A 16,564-nucleotide genomic window follows, 5' to 3' on the forward strand; every position below is an offset into this window, starting at 1 on the left:
TGAATTTCCAGCAGCGAAGAATGAAGCCTTTGATTTCATCCCCACCACGAACTCTGTTCCTTAACACTAATTCCATCCCTCTCCCTAACATTTTTTGAGGCTGAACCACACTTTCCGCAACCTTTGTGTCATACTTGACCCTGAAATGAGCTGCCGACCACATATCCGCTGCATAACAGCGACTGCCTACTTCCACCTCCGTAACATTGCCCGTCTCCGCTCTTGCCTCGGCTCATCTACTGCATGAAACCCTCATACATGACTTTGTTACCTCTAGACATGTCTATGTCAATGCACTCCTGGCCGGCCTCCCACATTCCACCCTATGACACTTGAGGACATCCAAAACTAGGCTGTCCGTGTTCTAATTCGCACCAAGTCCCGTTCGCCCATCAACCCTTTGCTCGCTGACCTACATTGGCTCCCGGTTAAACAGCGCCTCGATTTCAAAAGTCTCATCCTCGTTTTCAAATCCCACCATGACATCGCCTCTTCCTATCTCTGTAATCACCTCCAGCCCCATAAACCCCCGCAATATCTGCGTTCCTCTAATTCTGCCCTCTTGAGTATCCCTGATCATAATCGTTCTGCCTTTAGTGGCCGTGCCTTCTGTTGCCTAGGCCCTAAGTGATGGAATTCCCTGTCTGAACCTGTTCACCTCGGTACCTCTCTTTCCCACTTGAAGACGATCCTTAAAACCTATCGCTTTGTGCGTTCTTTGGGGCATGTGAACTAATTTACCCTTATGTGGATCGGTGTCAAATGTTTTGACTTAAAATACTCCTGTGCAGCGCCTTGGGACATTTAACTACGTCAAAGGCGCTATATAAATACAAGTTGTTGTTGTTATTGTTGTTGAGAGCCACCGGGACCCGGATGTACTCTCCAGATAACGAAGCCCCTCGGTCCTGCTCCGAAATTTAGCTGATATTTTGTTGGAAGTTTGACGACAAGAATATGTGTGATACTGTCCATCAGGGCAATAGTAATTGAACATCCTTTATGGAAGATCTCACTCCTGCAGTGTTGAAGTTCGGCGGTTATATTATTCTATATCTTTGTGTGCTCGGTCAGGATTTGGTCAGTGTGCCAATTTCTGTGCGATCAGTAAGGTTTTGGTCAATGGATCAGTTTCGTTGTGTTCGGTCAGGTTGTGGTCAGTGGGTCAGTTTCAGTGTGTTCAGTCAGTTTGTGGTCAGTGGACCTGTTTCTATAATTGTGGATATGATTGTCTGTACGTAATTCCCAACAACGTGTTCAGGTGCTTCCTTGTTTGTGTTCAATAATGTAGGAAGCATGTGAGATTACACATCTTCTCGTTTGTGCCAAAGGCTTAGTCACTGCCTTGAAATCGAATCTATTTCCTGCACATTATTCTTTGCCTGATAGTTGCTGGTTTAACAGTTAAAACTGGACCCAACATCCCTCCTCTCAATAAGTAATACTGTAAAGGCTCTTTTAAAACTCTCACCTGTTCTTGCAACACGATGGCCCTGAGTGCCCACAGGTAACAGCTATTTAGAAGAAAACACCAATTATACCTTCTGCTTCGGTCGAAATATCACACTGCAAAGGCATTGGCTGTTTTAGGGGAGGTTGGAACTCACAACCTCGGCATTTCTCAAGCCTGCACTGTCATATAAGTACCTCATACTGACCGATTGCGCCACTGGAGTCGCACAAGTGCTCATTTACTTGCACATCTCCAGTTGTTTAATAGTGCGGGGGGCAGGAGCCCTGGTTAATGTTGTTTATTGGAGGAGCATTGGCAGGGGTTATATGATAGCGTGCAGCAGAAGTTACTCTCATGCATTCGCGAGCTTGTGAACTTACCAAAGGCTGCACCAGATTTCTGGCGCCATAAGCACAGAACATTTTTACCCAACTTCTGAAATACAGTCGGTAAAATGAGAACCGATGAAAATTTATCACATGCAAAACACAAAAAGCTTTTTAAAGATTTGCCTGTGACTCGGAGTATTTCGGTCAGTCCGAAACAGAAAGTTATCGCTTCATTAATGGCGATTACAACAAACTATTGTACGGTTTAATGAGCTTTGCGTATTTAATAGAATAAACAGTGTTCTAAAAGTTAATGGAACCAATGTCGCACGAATAAGAACATTTATAGATGACAGTTCTCTTCTGAGCTGTTTCTCTCCTTATTTAGAGAGCAACGGTTTCCGAAGTGAAGCGGTTATCACTTCCGTCTAAAGTACATCAGGTCCCCGGTTCAATCATTTCTTGCAGGCAGAGATCAATAAAATATATTAACAGCCGCGCGGTATTCTCCTTTTCTCTATACAGTTCTGTCCACACTCAAACCTTACAGAGACACCGAGAGTGTGAGAGATCATTGCAGGATCCTGCAGCGCTACCTCTGTTAATAGCAACAGTTTGGAGCCTCATTTCAGACGCGGCCACAATCCCATGATTTTGTTTGCTGTTCCCCAACTGCCGGAGTGACTGAGGCCGCGACAGCAGCGAAGTTCAGGCCGCCTGTCCGGCCCCGCTCTCACCCAGCGCCCGCTGCCAGCGAAAAGCAGCGATTGCAGCCTCAGAGAGCATAAACTGCCCATCGCTGCGAAACAAGATATCACTGAAGCAGAGGAGAGCAGAGATTTGCATCTGTAGCGTGTAGGTGAGGATGGTCGAGGTTGATATCGATCGACTCATTGGCCCAGAAATTCGGGTCAGGGGCTTCCCGCGGGTGTAAGCCCCCGACCTGCACTTACCTTGCACGCCAGCCGTGAAGCTGTGGGCCCCCGTGGAATTCCGATCCGGGGCCTGCTCCAGCTGCCGGCGCGCAGTGCTTGTGTATCCCATGGGCGCAGTTAGTTCGAAGCAGCCCCTGGGATCACGTGGGCCATGGGGAGCAAATGGGAGCAGGGAATGCTCCATTCATAAGATTGACAGGAAGACCTGTCAAAAGTTATAAATACTATGGCCCCAAAACAGCACTAAATCGTCAAATAAATTTGAAAAATCTTCACATTTTTTAAATAAACTATAATTTACATGAAATAACTATTTTATACACTAATTTAAATTTTTGAAAAAAATAATTTCATTTTCTAACGGGGCTAAAAATAAACTTACCTTGCTTTAAAGTATTTAAAAAATAATAAACCTGTGGAAAATATGTTTCAATTTTAATTAGTTCACCACTTACCTTGTAAAAAGCAGGCCTTGTGACTGCTTTTTAAATATCTAACTTCTGCAGGCTTCCCCTCCCGGGAAAACCTGCAAAAAAACGTAACTTCGCTGCGCACGCGCAGCCGCTCCTGCGCACGCGTTCGACCACTGAACCTCTTCGTTCAGGGGAACGGAAGTGCCGGTTTCCCGGGCATGCAGGAAACCGGCACTTCCATTGGGCTTACAGGTGAGTGCCCCGTGCATACTCACCCGTGGAGACCCGAATTTCTGGGCCACTGTTGTTGGAACCGATGAAATTGAATCTCTTTCTCCGGCAGTTGTTGCAGGTTTACGTATGCAAAGTGTCCTCGAGGTGCAATCGACAAATTTGAAGATGCCGTGTAGGGCAACAAGTTGAAGCATCAGCACAGTAAATGCCGAGAACAAATTAAACAGTAGCTCAAGCTGATGAGCCTTGCACTGACGGAAATCCTGGACGGAGATTTAGAGGAAGCGACAGTGTGAAGGGCTGTACTGCGATTCTAACACTTCTCCAAACACATTCCGGCAAGTCATCGACAGTCAAAAGAGGGCTTGGAACGGGAATGGAACTGCGGCCACACGTGACAGAGCATTGGGAATGTAAAACTGCTGTCTCCAATCGTCTGTTTACCTGAATCAGACAAAATGTAATGGACAATACATGACAAATCCATTTGAATTTATGTTTGATAACCAGTTGATTGGATCTGTATTCTAGACAGAGTGACACTTAAGTCTACGGGTATGAATCTCGCTTTGGGGATTGTAGATGGAAATTTGCGCAAGGTCCCGCGTGAGCCCCTTTTTAACGTCGCCTTCTAAAATTTGACTTGTGCCCAAAACTTGTTCTAATCCGCCTAAGAAATAATCGGTCAGGACACAAATCATTCTCCAACAATCTCCAGCGTCTTTGGTGGAAGTACAATGCAAGCTGCCATGGAAATATCATGGCTTTAAAGACAATCAATTAAAGTATTTTTTAGCAAACAATCACCTGTGATGGTTGTAGGTATATTGGTGTGTGATGATATTAGATACCAATGTATTTGTGAGTTTATATTGTGTTAGATGTAAATGGTTTTGCAACTCTGTTCGTTATAAATATATTTAGATGTATCTGTATTATTTATTGATGTATTGGGTGGGGGAATCTGTGTCAGTTATGTACTTATTTTTGAGCGCTGCAAATGTCCCGTCCGGCCCCATTCTACCTTCTCATTGCCCCAAGTGGGACACGGCAGAACATCTGTTAGCTTCGGATTAAACTTTTCATTTTATTGATACTTAGAAAATTTGAGGTTTTGAAAGTAATAACTCTGCATCCATCAGCCTCTCGGATACCTCTGGAGCGTCCTTTATTCTGTCTGATAGGCCCTGAGCATCCCTAAACCGCTCTAGAAACTCCTAAGCATTCCTTACACTGTCTGTTACTTCCGGAGTGTCCCTTACCCTGCCTGGTACTTCCGGAGCGTCCCTTAACCTATCTGATATATCCGGAACGTCCATTAAACTCTCTGGTACTACTGGAGCGTACCTTACCCTGTCTGGTACATCCGGAGTGTTGCTTAGATATCTGATACATCCGGAGCCTCCCTTACCCTGTCTGGTACAACAGGAGAGTCCGTTACCCTCTCTGGTAAATCCGGAGTGTCCCTTAAACTGTCTGGTACATCCGGAGCGTCGCTTAGATATCTGATACACCCGGAGCGTCCCTTAGCCTGTCTGGTACAACTGCAGCGTCGCTTACCCTGTCTGGTGATTCCGGAGCGTCCCTTAAACTGTCTGTTATATTCAGAGTCCCCCTTACCCTGTCTGTTACATCCGGAGCGTCCCTTACTCTCCTTCATAACTCCTGAGTTTCCATTATCCTTTTTGATAACTAGTTTGAAAACATTGCATATTTCACCCTTCACCCGCAGCTATGTAATGCTTCCCGTCGCTCATGCTCCTCAACTGTTTAGGGAAAAGCGCCGACTACCAGGTAAACAACCCGAGTTCTTCAGATAGCCTCCCCAGTGCACTTCATTTCCTTAGGAATTTTCTTGTATAATCGGGCTGCGTTGAATCCAAAGGCAGGCCCTGCTTTCGCAGAGCTTGACTGTCGAGCGGTCCCGCGGGTCTAAATGTATCGACTGGCTTCAAGGCACCAACTCAGGTTGGGGCGAATGGAACATGTGCCCCCTGGAACAGCGGTGGCAGCAGAGCACACTTGGCAGTGTAAGTTGGTGAAAGTGAATGTTAGATGCAGGTAATACCGCAGGAAACTTTCAATGAAATTGAAGGAGGAAAGTAAAGGAGAGGCTATTGATTGAGGAAGGAAGAAAAATCTGTGCCGTGTCTAGCAATCGAGCTGAAGTTGCTGCGGCCACAACGCAGAGTACTAACCAACTAAACGATCATGGCGCCACACATCAACTACTGCAACTCTGACCACAACAATGTAATGCACGGCACTGCTGAAAAAAGATGGATTGTTGGTGAAGGCCAAAATCAGCACCACCAGAAATTAGGACAGCGGTGAAATTCGACCCAGGCCCCGCAGCGACTGGAGCCTTCATCCAGATGGGAACTAGTGCAGACGCAGTGGCATTTAAAAGGATTTTAGCTTTTTCACACGAGCGTCTTAAATAAAACAAAGGCCCCGTTGGGAGTCGAACCCAGGATTTCCTGTTTATTAGACAGACGCTATGACCAGCTAAGCCACGTGACCGAATCCCGAGACCATGTCTCGCCTCCACTCACTGATGTTAATCAGCTACCGGTCACTGTCTTCTGGAGTCTCAGGCCGTTTTTGTATTTCACCAGCTCTCTTGTCTATTTGCCATGTCTCCCGATGCTGTCTGTATCTCCCGCTTTGATTATCTCAGTGTCAATCTGTGAATTGATTTTGAATGAATACCTGTATTTCCGTCTTACATGAAATAAATGAGGGCATCAGTCAATTCCTCCTCTTACACTGGGGAACTAATGAGCCAACATTTATAACATGATATTGCTTATTGTGATGCAGCAAATAGAATATTCCAACGTGAAAGATTCAGGTTCAATTCTGTGCAAAAAGAAACTTTGACCCAACGTGTTTGCAAAAGGCCGCCTTTTAATTTGATGTCACAAACGCCACCATTGCACCTCAAGGTGATTCATAACTAATAAACAGAGAAGTCAAGCAGTGAAACGGTATTTGTAAACAGGGTTGTGAGACTGTGGAAAGCACTGGCTCAGAGCAGCAGTTTTAAAGCAAGGTTTAAAAACCGGCAGCGTGTGGGCGGAAGGGGGGGAGAGAGGCAAGAGAGCCACAAGTGTGATCACCTTGGAAACCATTGGCCCCGAATCTGCTTTAAATCCCCCCTCTGGATTTAAACACATTTAATGTCATATTCACAAATTGATGCATTTGAACAATATATGAGATTTAACACTGTCTCTGATGTAAAATAACTGCTTTATGCATGTGAAATTATCATTGCCGAGATTAAACACTCAGTGCAGGGTTAGCGGCTCTTTGTTCTGGGGTGAGATTCTTGTTTTGGGAATTTACAAAAATTTTAAATGCAAAAGATCCCGGGTTCCAATCCCGGGCAGCGCCCTAACATTTTAATAGAACCAGTTCCCCCGGCCTGGAAACATTCCACAAGTCTTCAAATAATACCGGCCAGAAAATCAGCCTGTGTTCAGTACATCACAAGAAAACGGCAATATTATTCTTTAAAGCAGGAATTCAGTCCCAGAAGTGCCGAAACTGTGAGGTAAATATGTAAATCCGTTTATTTACAGAAGCCTAATCCGCATTTTCCACATTGTCAATCTGGGAGCTCGGCAGGACGTGCGGTAAAGGCGACTTTATGCAAGATTGGTTCTGCCGTTTGCAAACAGAAATACTGAAATAAAAGGGATTTTTGGATGACTCCTTTTGGATAATAATGTTAGATCGAGGTTGGTGAGTGGTTATATTCGCAGGGCTGTTAATCTGTTTGGAAGATACGTGGCCTGAAAATATTACTTTCCCCAAATAAAAATCTTTTCTCTCCCTGTTTGTTAAAATTCCCCCACTTTCTCAAACTAATATATCACCCAGCTCTAATGGAACAAAGATCGAATCGAGAGCTAATTCCTCCTTCCTCCCTTCCTTCCCTCTGTCCTTCATTCCCTTCCTCCTTGTTCGCGGTTTCCTGCCTCATTGGAAAATGAGCCTGACTTTGATGTTAACTCTGTGATCTATATCTTATCATGGTGTGGAGATGTCGGAGTTGGACTGGGGTGGACAAACGTAAGAAGTCACACAACACCAGGTTATAGTCCAACAGCTTTATTTGAAGTCACAAGCTTTCAGAGCGCTGCTCCTTCGTCAGGTGAAGTGGAGAGATGCATAAAGACACAGCTTATATAGTCAGAGAATAATGTCAGATGTTTACAGGTAATCTTTCTAACTGCCATTTATCACAAAGTGATCATCAGCAGCAGCAACCAAGCCACCCCTGGTACCACGGTTGAAACCACAGGGAAGTCCATCGTCAACCTATCCGACCTCACCCTTCAACCAGACGAAATTGAAGCTCTCAGCCGAGGGCTCAATTTCTGCCCCACCACCAAAATGGACTCTCACTTCCTCCATCTGAGATTGGAACCGAATGCGGGAACAGGGGCAAATGATTAGGGAGCAGAAACATAAATTTCCCCTTTAGGAGGCAATGCAATTTCAAAAATATTTATCAACCTTAATGACGAGATTTTCTCTTTTAGTTTCTTTGGTTGAGAGGTAAATTATGGGCGAGAAATCCTCGTTCTTTTCGGCATACTCTCATGGGATCTGAGACCCCGGTTTAACATCTTACTAGAAAGACGGCACTACCTCAGTACTACACTGGAGTGTCAGCCTGGATTATGTGCTCAATTCTCTGGAGAGGGGCTTGAGTTTGCTACCGCTGAGCGAGGGCTGACACCTACACTCAGTTCATTTGGCTGGAGTGAAATGTCGGAGATAAAGGGAATAACTATAATGGAGTAAACCTTCAACTTGGCGTCCAGGAAAAACCGGGCATCGTAATCGGCCGCTCGGTAAAGAAACAGCCCGACTTATGTTGCCATCGATTTCATAAGCATTGAAAATCAGGCCTGTCTATAATGGGCGGGGTCGTGGTCAGTTGCGAATCATTCTGGGTCTGTTCGAACCGGGAGTACTCACAGTACCGGATCATTCTGTGTCTGTTAAAAACGGCAGAGCTCCCAGTCCCGGATCATTCCGGTTTTTTTTAAAGAAGAGCGATTTCAGCTTTGATGACCGAGTTGTTGAGTTTAACAAAATGTGCGAATCCAGCTCACAGAGGACCTGTTTATTCAGTTGAAATATTTTTATCTTTTACTCAACCCACTTCTTTTTTCGAGCAGTTTCCTTGAACCTGCTCACAATTCGCCCCGTAAAAAGAGTTACACCGGCATCAGCGGACGCACAGATTAATGGATAAGACGTTTGACTTCCGTTCCAAATGCTTTAGTTATCAGAAGATTGAAGGTTCGAGTCCTACCACGGTCGTTTAGTTATCTGGGTGACACTTTTTATATTCTGAATCTGGCGTTAAACCGACCATTTTTGACAGTCCCTCACCTGAAGTTGAATTTCTTTCAGGTTAGTTCGACTGAGATGCAAAAAGCAAGAAATGGAATGTCTGAGAGCAGTGTATCGGTGAGAAAAGGTGGCCGAGAGGTTAAGGCGATGGACTGCTAATCCATTGTGCTTTACAAGCGTGGGTTAGAATCCAATCCTCGTCGCTGTTATATTACACGTTTGATGCTGATGCACTTTCTAAGCATTTTACTGAATCTTACTTGAAATACAATTTCCTGAAAATTGCACTGGTGTTGCTGGTCTGTGCCTCTGCATTGCTCATATCTTGTTAAAATTAAAATATTCCAAAAAATTTCTCAACCCACCTTGAATGAAAGTGGAGATGAGATCGCGAATCGGAGACTGAGAACCCTCTCTTCCTTCTTCCGTCCTCTGCGATTGGCACCGAAGGAAAGACTAGCGGCAACACAGGCAAATGATTAATTAGGGAGCAGAAACATAAATTTCTCCTTTGCGGGCAATTTAATTTCAAAAATATTTATCAAACTTAATGACGAGATTTTCTGTTTTTGGGACTTTGGTTGAGAGATAAATAATGCGCGAGAAATCCTCGTTCTTTTCAGCGTTCTCTCATGGGATCTGAAGCCCAGGTTTAACATCTTACGAGAAAGACGGCACTGCCGACAGTGCAGCACTACCTCAGCACTGCCCTGGAGTGGCAGCCTGGATTATGTGCTCAAGTCTCTGGAGTGCGGCTTGAGTTTGCAACCGCTGAGCCACGGCTGACACCTAAACTCAGTTCATTTGGCTGGAGTAAAATGAGGGAGCTAAGGGGAAAAATGATAATGGAGTAAACTTTCAACTTGGCGTCCAAGATTAAACCGGGCATCGTTTTAGAAACAGCCCGATTTATGTTGCCATAGATTTCATAAGCTTTGAAAATCAGGCCTGTCTATAATGGGCGTGGTCGCGGTCAGTTGCGAATCATTCTGGGTCTGTTTAAACCGGGAAAGCTCACAGACCCGGATCATTCTGTGTCTGTTTGAAATGGCAGAGCTCACAATCTCGGATCATGCCGTTTTTTTAGAAGCAGAGCGATTTCAGCTTTGATGACAGAGTTGTTGAGTTTAACAAAATGTGTCATGGCTCGTCCGGGATTTGAACACGGGACCTCTCGCATTTTAATGCTGAACTGCCCAAAGCGAGAATCATAACCAAATACCAACAAACCGCCGATGTCATCCTCTAATTCGCATTGAGTTTCACTGCACTGGTGCGCATCCAGCTCACAGAGGACCTGTTTATTCAGTGGAAATATTTTTATCTTTTCCTCAATCCACTTCTTTTTTCGAGCTGTTTCCTTGAACCTGCTCACAATTCGCCCAATAAAAAGAGTTTCAGCGGCATCAGCGGCCGCATAGACTAATGGCTAAGGCGTCTGACTTCGGTTGCAAATTCTTCAATTATCAGAAGATTGAAGGTTCAAATCCTACAAAGGTCTTTTAATTATCTGGGCGACACTTTTTATATTCTGAATCTGGCGTGAAACCAGCCATTTTTGAAAGTCCCTCATCTGAAGTAACGGAAGGCCTGTTGCTTTCATTAAGCTGATTGTACATTTTCAACATTGTAGATCTGTGTGCACGGGCAGGATAAGCGGTGAAGTTGAATTTCTTTCAGGGTAGTTCTAATTAGATGTAAAAAGCAAGAAATGGAATGCCTGAGAACAGTATATTGGTGAGACGAGGAGGCCGAGAGGTTAAGTCGATGGACTGATAATCCATTGTTCTTTGCACGCTATGGGTTCGAATCCCGCCTTTGTTGTTACTGTATTACACGTTTGATGCTGATGCACTTTCCAAGCATTTCTCTGAATCTCACTTAAAATAAAATTGCACTGGTGTTGCTGGTCTGTGCCCCTGCATTGCTCATATCTTGTTAAAATTAAAATATTCCAAGAAATTTCTCAACCCACCTTGAATGAAAGTGGAGATGAGATCGTGAATCGGAGATTGAGAACCCTCTCTTCCTTCTTCCTTCCTTTGAGATTGGCACCGAATGAAAAGACTAGCGGCAACAGAGGCAAATGATTAGGGAACAGGAACGTAAATTTCTCCTTTGGAATTTCAAAAATATTTATCAAACTTAAAGATGAGATTTTCTGTTTTTGGCTCTTTGGTTGAGAGATAAATAATGCGCGAGAAATCCTCGTTCTTTTCAGCATTCTCTCATGGGATCTGAAGCCCCAGTTTAACATCTTACTAGAAAGACGGCACTGCCGACAGTGCAGCACTACCTCAGTACTGCCCTGGAGTGTCAGCCTGGATTATGCACCCAAGTCTCTGGAGTGAGGCTTGAGTATGCTACCGCTGAGCCACGGCTGACACCTAAACTCAGTTCATTTGGCTGGAGTAAAATGACGGAGATAATGGGAAAAATGATAATGGAGTAAACTTTCAACTTGGCGTCCAAGATTAAACCGGGCATCGATTTAGAAACAGCCCGATTGATGTTGCCATGGATTTCATAAGCTTTGAAAAACAGGCCTGTCTATAATGGGCGTGGTCGTGGTCAGTTGCGAATCAATCTGGGTCTGTTTGAACCAGGAGTGCTCACAGTCCCGGATCATTCTGTGTCTGTTTGAAATGGCAGAGCTCACAATCTCGGATCATGCCGTTTTTTTAGAAGCAGAGCGATTTCAGCTTTGATGACCGAGTTGTTGAGTTTAAGAAAATGTGTCAGGGCTCGTCCGGGATTTGAACCCGGGACCTCACGCATTTTAATCGTGATATGCCCAAAGCGAGAATCATACCCCTAGACCAACGAGCCGCCGATGTCATTTCCCATTTGCATTGAGTTTCACTGCGCTGGTGCGAATCCAGCTCACAGAGGACCTGTTAATTCAGTTGAAATATTTTTATCTTTTCCTCAATCCACTTCTTTTTTCGAGCAGTTTCCTTGAACCTGCTCACAATTCGCCCCATAAAAAGAGATTCAGCGGCAGCATAGACTAATGGATTAGGCATCTGACTTCTGTTGCACATTCTTCAGTTATCAGAAGATTGAAGGTTCAAGTCCTACAAAGGTCTTTTAATTATCTGGGCGACGCTTTTTACATTCTGAATCTGGCGTGAAACCGGCCATTTTTGACAGTCCCTCATCTGAAGTAACGGAAGGCCTGTTGCTTACATTAAGCTGATTGTACATTTTCAACATTGTAGATCTGTGTGCACGGGCAGGATAAGCGGTGAAGTTGAATTTCTTTCAGGGTAGTTCTAATTAGATGTAAAAAGCAAGAAATGGAATGTCGGAAAACAGTATATTGGTGAGACGAGGTGGCCGCGTGGTCAAGGCGATGGATTGCTAATCCATTGTGCTCTGCACGCGTGGGTTCGAATCCCATCCTCGTCGTTACTGTTTTACACGTTTGATGCTGATGCACTTTCCAAGCATTTCACTGAATCTTACTTGAAATACAATTTCGTGAAAATTGCACTGGTGTTGCTGGTCTGTGCCCCTGCATTGCTCATATCTTGTTAAAATTAAAATATTCCAAGAAATTTCTCAACCCACCTTGAATGAAAGTGGAGATGAGATCGTGAATCGGAGATTGAGAACCCTCTCTTCCTTCTTCCTTCCTTTGAGATTGGCACCGAATGAAAAGACTAGCGGCAACAGAGGCAAATGATTAGGGAACAGGAACATAAATTTCTCCTTTGGAATTTCAAAAATATTTATCAAACTTAAAGATGAGATTTTCTGTTTTTGGCTCTTTGGTTGAGAAATAAATAATGCGTGAGAAATCCTCGTTCTTTTCAGCATTCTCTCATGGGATCTGAAGCCCCAGTTTAACATCTATACTAGAAAGACGGCACTGCCGACAGTGCAGCACTACCTCAGTACTGCCCTGGAGTGTCAGCCTGGATTATGCACTCAAGTCTCTGGAGTGAGGCTTGAGTATGCTACCGCTGAGCCACGGCTGACACCTAAACTCAGTTCATTTGGCTGGAGTAAAATGACGGAGATAATGGGAAAAATGATAATGGAGTAAACTTTCAACTTGGCGTCCAAGATTAAACCGGGCATCGATTTAGAAACAGCCCGATTGATGTTGCCATGGATTTCATAAGCTTTGAAAAACAGGTCTGTCTATAATGGGCGTGGTCGTGGTCAGTTGCGAATCAATCTGGGTCTGTTTGAATCAGGAGTGCTCACAGTCCCGGATCATTCTGTGTCTGTTTGAAATGGCAGAGCTCACAATCTCGGATCATGCCGTTTTTTTAGAAGCAGAGCGATTTCAGCTTTGATGACCGAGTTGTTGAGTTTAAGAAAATGTGTCAGGGCTCGTCCGAGATTTGAACCCGGGACCTCTCGCATTTTAATCGTAATATGCCCAAAGCGAGAATCATACCCCTAGACCAACGAGCCGCCGATGTCATTTCCCATTTGCATTGAGTTTCACTGCGCTGGTGCGAATCCAGCTCACAGAGGACCTGTTTATTCAGTTGAAATATTTTTATCTTTTCCTCAATCCACTTCTTTTTTCGAGCAGTTTCCTTGAACCTGCTCACAATTCGCCCCATAAAAAGAGATTCAGCGGCATCAGCGGCCGCATAGACTAATGGATTAGGCATCTGACTTCTGTTGCACATTCTTCAGTTATCAGAAGGTTGAAGGTTCAAGTCCTACAAAGGTCTTTTAATTATCTGGGCGACGCTTTTTACATTCTGAATCTGGCGTGAAACCGGCCATTTTTGACAGTCCCTCATCTGAAGTAACGGAAGGCCTGTTGCTTACATTAAGCTGATTGTACATTTTCAACATTGTAGAACTGTGTGCACGGGCAGGATAAGCGGTGAAGTTGAATTTCTTTCAGGGTATTTCTAATTAGATGTAAAAAGCAAGAAATGGAATGTCTGAAAACAGTATATTGGTGAGACTCGGTGGCCGAGTGGTTAAGGCGATGGACTGCTAATCCATTGTACTCTGCACGCGTGGGTTCGAATCCCATTCCTCGTCCGAACTGTATTACACGTTTGATGCTGATGCACTTTCCAAGCATTTCACTGAACCTTACTTGAAATACAATTTCGATAAAATTGCACTGGTGTTGCTGGTCTGTGCCCCTGCATTGCTCATATCTTGTTAAAATTAAAATATTCCAAGAAATTTCTCAACCCACCTTGAATGAAAGTGGAGATGAGATCGCGAATCGGAGATTGATGAACCCTCTCTTCCTTCTTCCTTCCTTTGAGATTGGCACCGAATGAAAGACAAGCGGCAACAAAGGCAAATGATTAGGGAACAGGAACATAAATTTCTCCTTTGGATTTTCAAAAATATTTATCAAACTTAAAGACGAGATTTTCTGTTTTTGGGTCTTTGGTTGAGAGATAAATAATGCGCGAGTCCTGCCGCGGTCGTTCAATTAACTGGGCGACACTTTTTCTGATCTGAATCTGGCTTCAAACCGACCATTTTTGACAGTCCCTCAACTGAAGCAGCGCAAGGCCTTTTGCTTACATTAAGCTGATTGTACATTTTCAACATTGTAGATCTGTGTGCTTGGGCAGGATAAGCGGTGAAGTGGACTTTCTTTCAGGGTATTTCTGCTTAGATGCAAAAACCAGGAAATGGAATGGCTGAGAGCAGTGCATGGTTGAGACGAGGTGGCCGAGAGGTTAAGGCGATGGACTGTTAATCGAGAATGCGGATCCCACCCTCGTCGTTATTACGTTTGATACTGGTACCCTTTCCGAGCTTTTAACTGAAACTTGCCTAAAATAAACTTTCAAATGCAATTTCGTCAGAATCGCCCTGGTGCTCCTGGTCTGTGCCCCATGCATTACTCATATCTTGTTAAAATTAAAAGAGACCACTGCAATCCTTCAACATCTTGAATGAATGTGGAGCAGTGATCGTGATTCGGAGATTGTCGAACTGCTCCTTTCTTCTGCTGAGATTGTCACCGAATGAAAGAATAGCGGGACCAGAGGCAAATGTTTTGGGAGCAGAAACATAAATTTCTCCTTTAGTAGGCAATGTAATTTCAAAAATATTTATCAACCTTAATGAAGAGATTTTCTGTTTTAGTGTCTTTGGATGAGAGCTAAATAATGGGCGAGAAATCCTCGTTCTTTTCGGCATACTCTCATGGGATCGGAGGGCCCGGTTTAACGTCTTACTGGCAAGACGGGGGCACCAACAGTGCAGCACTACCTCAGTACTGCACTGGAGTGTCAGCCTGGATTATGTGCTCAAGTCTCTGGAGTGCTGCTTGACTTTGCTGCCGCTGAGCCACGGCTGAAACCTACACTCAGTTCATGTGGCTGGAGAGAAATGACGGAGATAAATGGAAAAATTATAATGGAGTAAACCTTCAATTTGTCGTCCAGCAGAAGAGCGGGCATTGTAATCGGCCGCCTATTATAGAAACAGTCCGATTTATGTTGCCATCGATTTCATAAGCATTGAAAATCAGGCCTGTCTTTCATGGAATGGGTCGTGGTCAGTTGTTAATCACTCTTGGTCTGTTAAAACCGGGAGTGCTCACAGTCCCGGATCATTCTGTGTCTGTTTAAAATGGCAGAGCTCACAGTCCCGGATCATTCCGTTTTTTTTTAAAGTAGAGCGATTTCAGCTTTCATGACTGAGGTGTTGAGTTTAACTAAATGTGACTGGGCTCGTCCGGGATTTGAACGCGGGACCTTTCGCATATGTAAGCCACAGAAATTCCCTAAGCGAGAATCATACCCCTAGACCAACGAGCAGCCGATGTTATGTTTCAAGTTGCATTGCGATTCCCTGCGCTGGTGCAAACCCAGCTCGCAGAAGTGCTGTTCATTCAGTTAAAATATGTTTATCTTTTCCTCAATCCGCTCCTTTTTGGCGATCATTTTAATTGAATCTGCTCACAATTCTCCCCATAAAAAGAGGTACAGCCGCATCAGTGGCCGCGTGCCCTAATGGATAAGACGTCTGATTTCGGTTGTCGAGGTTTTTCAGTTATCAGACGATTGCAGGTTCGAGTCCTGCCGCGGTCGTTCAATTAACTCGGCGACACTTTTTCTGTTCTGAATCTGGCTTCAAACCGACCATTTTTGACAGTCCCTCAACTGAAGCAGCGGAAGGCCTTTTGCTTACATTAAGCTGATTGTACATTTTCAACATTGTAGATCTGTGTGCATGGGCAGGATAAGCGGTGAAGTGGACTTTCTTTCAGGGTATTTCTGCATAGATACAAAAACCAGGAAATGGAATGGCTGAGAGCAGTGCATGGTTGAGACGAGGTGGCCGAGAGGTTGAGACGATGGACTGTTAATCGAGAATGCGGATCCCATCCTCGTCGTTATTACGTTTGATACTGGTCCCCTTTCCGAGCTTTTAACTGAAACTTGCCTAAAATAAACTTTCAAATGCAATTTGGTCAGAATCGCCCTGGTGCTCCTGGCCTGTGCCCCATGCATTACTCATATCTTGTTAAAATTAAAAGAGACCACTGCAATTCTTCAACATCTTGAATGAATGTGGAGCAGTGATCGTGATTCGGAGATTGTCGAACTCCTCCTTTCTTCTGCTGAGATTGTCACCGAAAGAAAGATTAGCGGGACCAGAGGCAAATGTATAGGGAGCAGAAACATAAATTTCTCCTTTAGGAGGCAATGTAATTTCAAAAATATTTATCAACCTTAATGAAGAGATTTTCTGTTTTTTTGTCTTTGGTTGAGAGCTAAATAATGGGCGAGAAATACTCGTTCTTTTCGGCATACTCTCATGGGATCGGAGGGCCCGGTTTAGCGTCTTACCAGCAAGACGGGGGCACCA

General features: G+C 44.3%; 1 non-coding gene across 1 annotated transcript; it reads left to right on the forward strand.

Moving 5' to 3' along the window:
* Positions 1-12,069: 12,069 nt before the first annotated feature.
* On the forward strand, positions 12,070-12,151 carry trnas-gcu (transfer RNA serine (anticodon GCU)). The gene has a single exon. It is a non-coding gene; the product is annotated as a tRNA-Ser (tRNA).
* Positions 12,152-16,564: the final 4,413 nt, after the last annotated feature.

Source organism: Somniosus microcephalus, unplaced genomic scaffold (assembly GCF_052327205.1).
Source record: "Somniosus microcephalus isolate GS21.2 unplaced genomic scaffold, FLI_Smic_1.0 unresolved_chr1, whole genome shotgun sequence".
NCBI classification, from domain to species: Eukaryota; Metazoa; Chordata; class Chondrichthyes; order Squaliformes; family Somniosidae; genus Somniosus; species Somniosus microcephalus.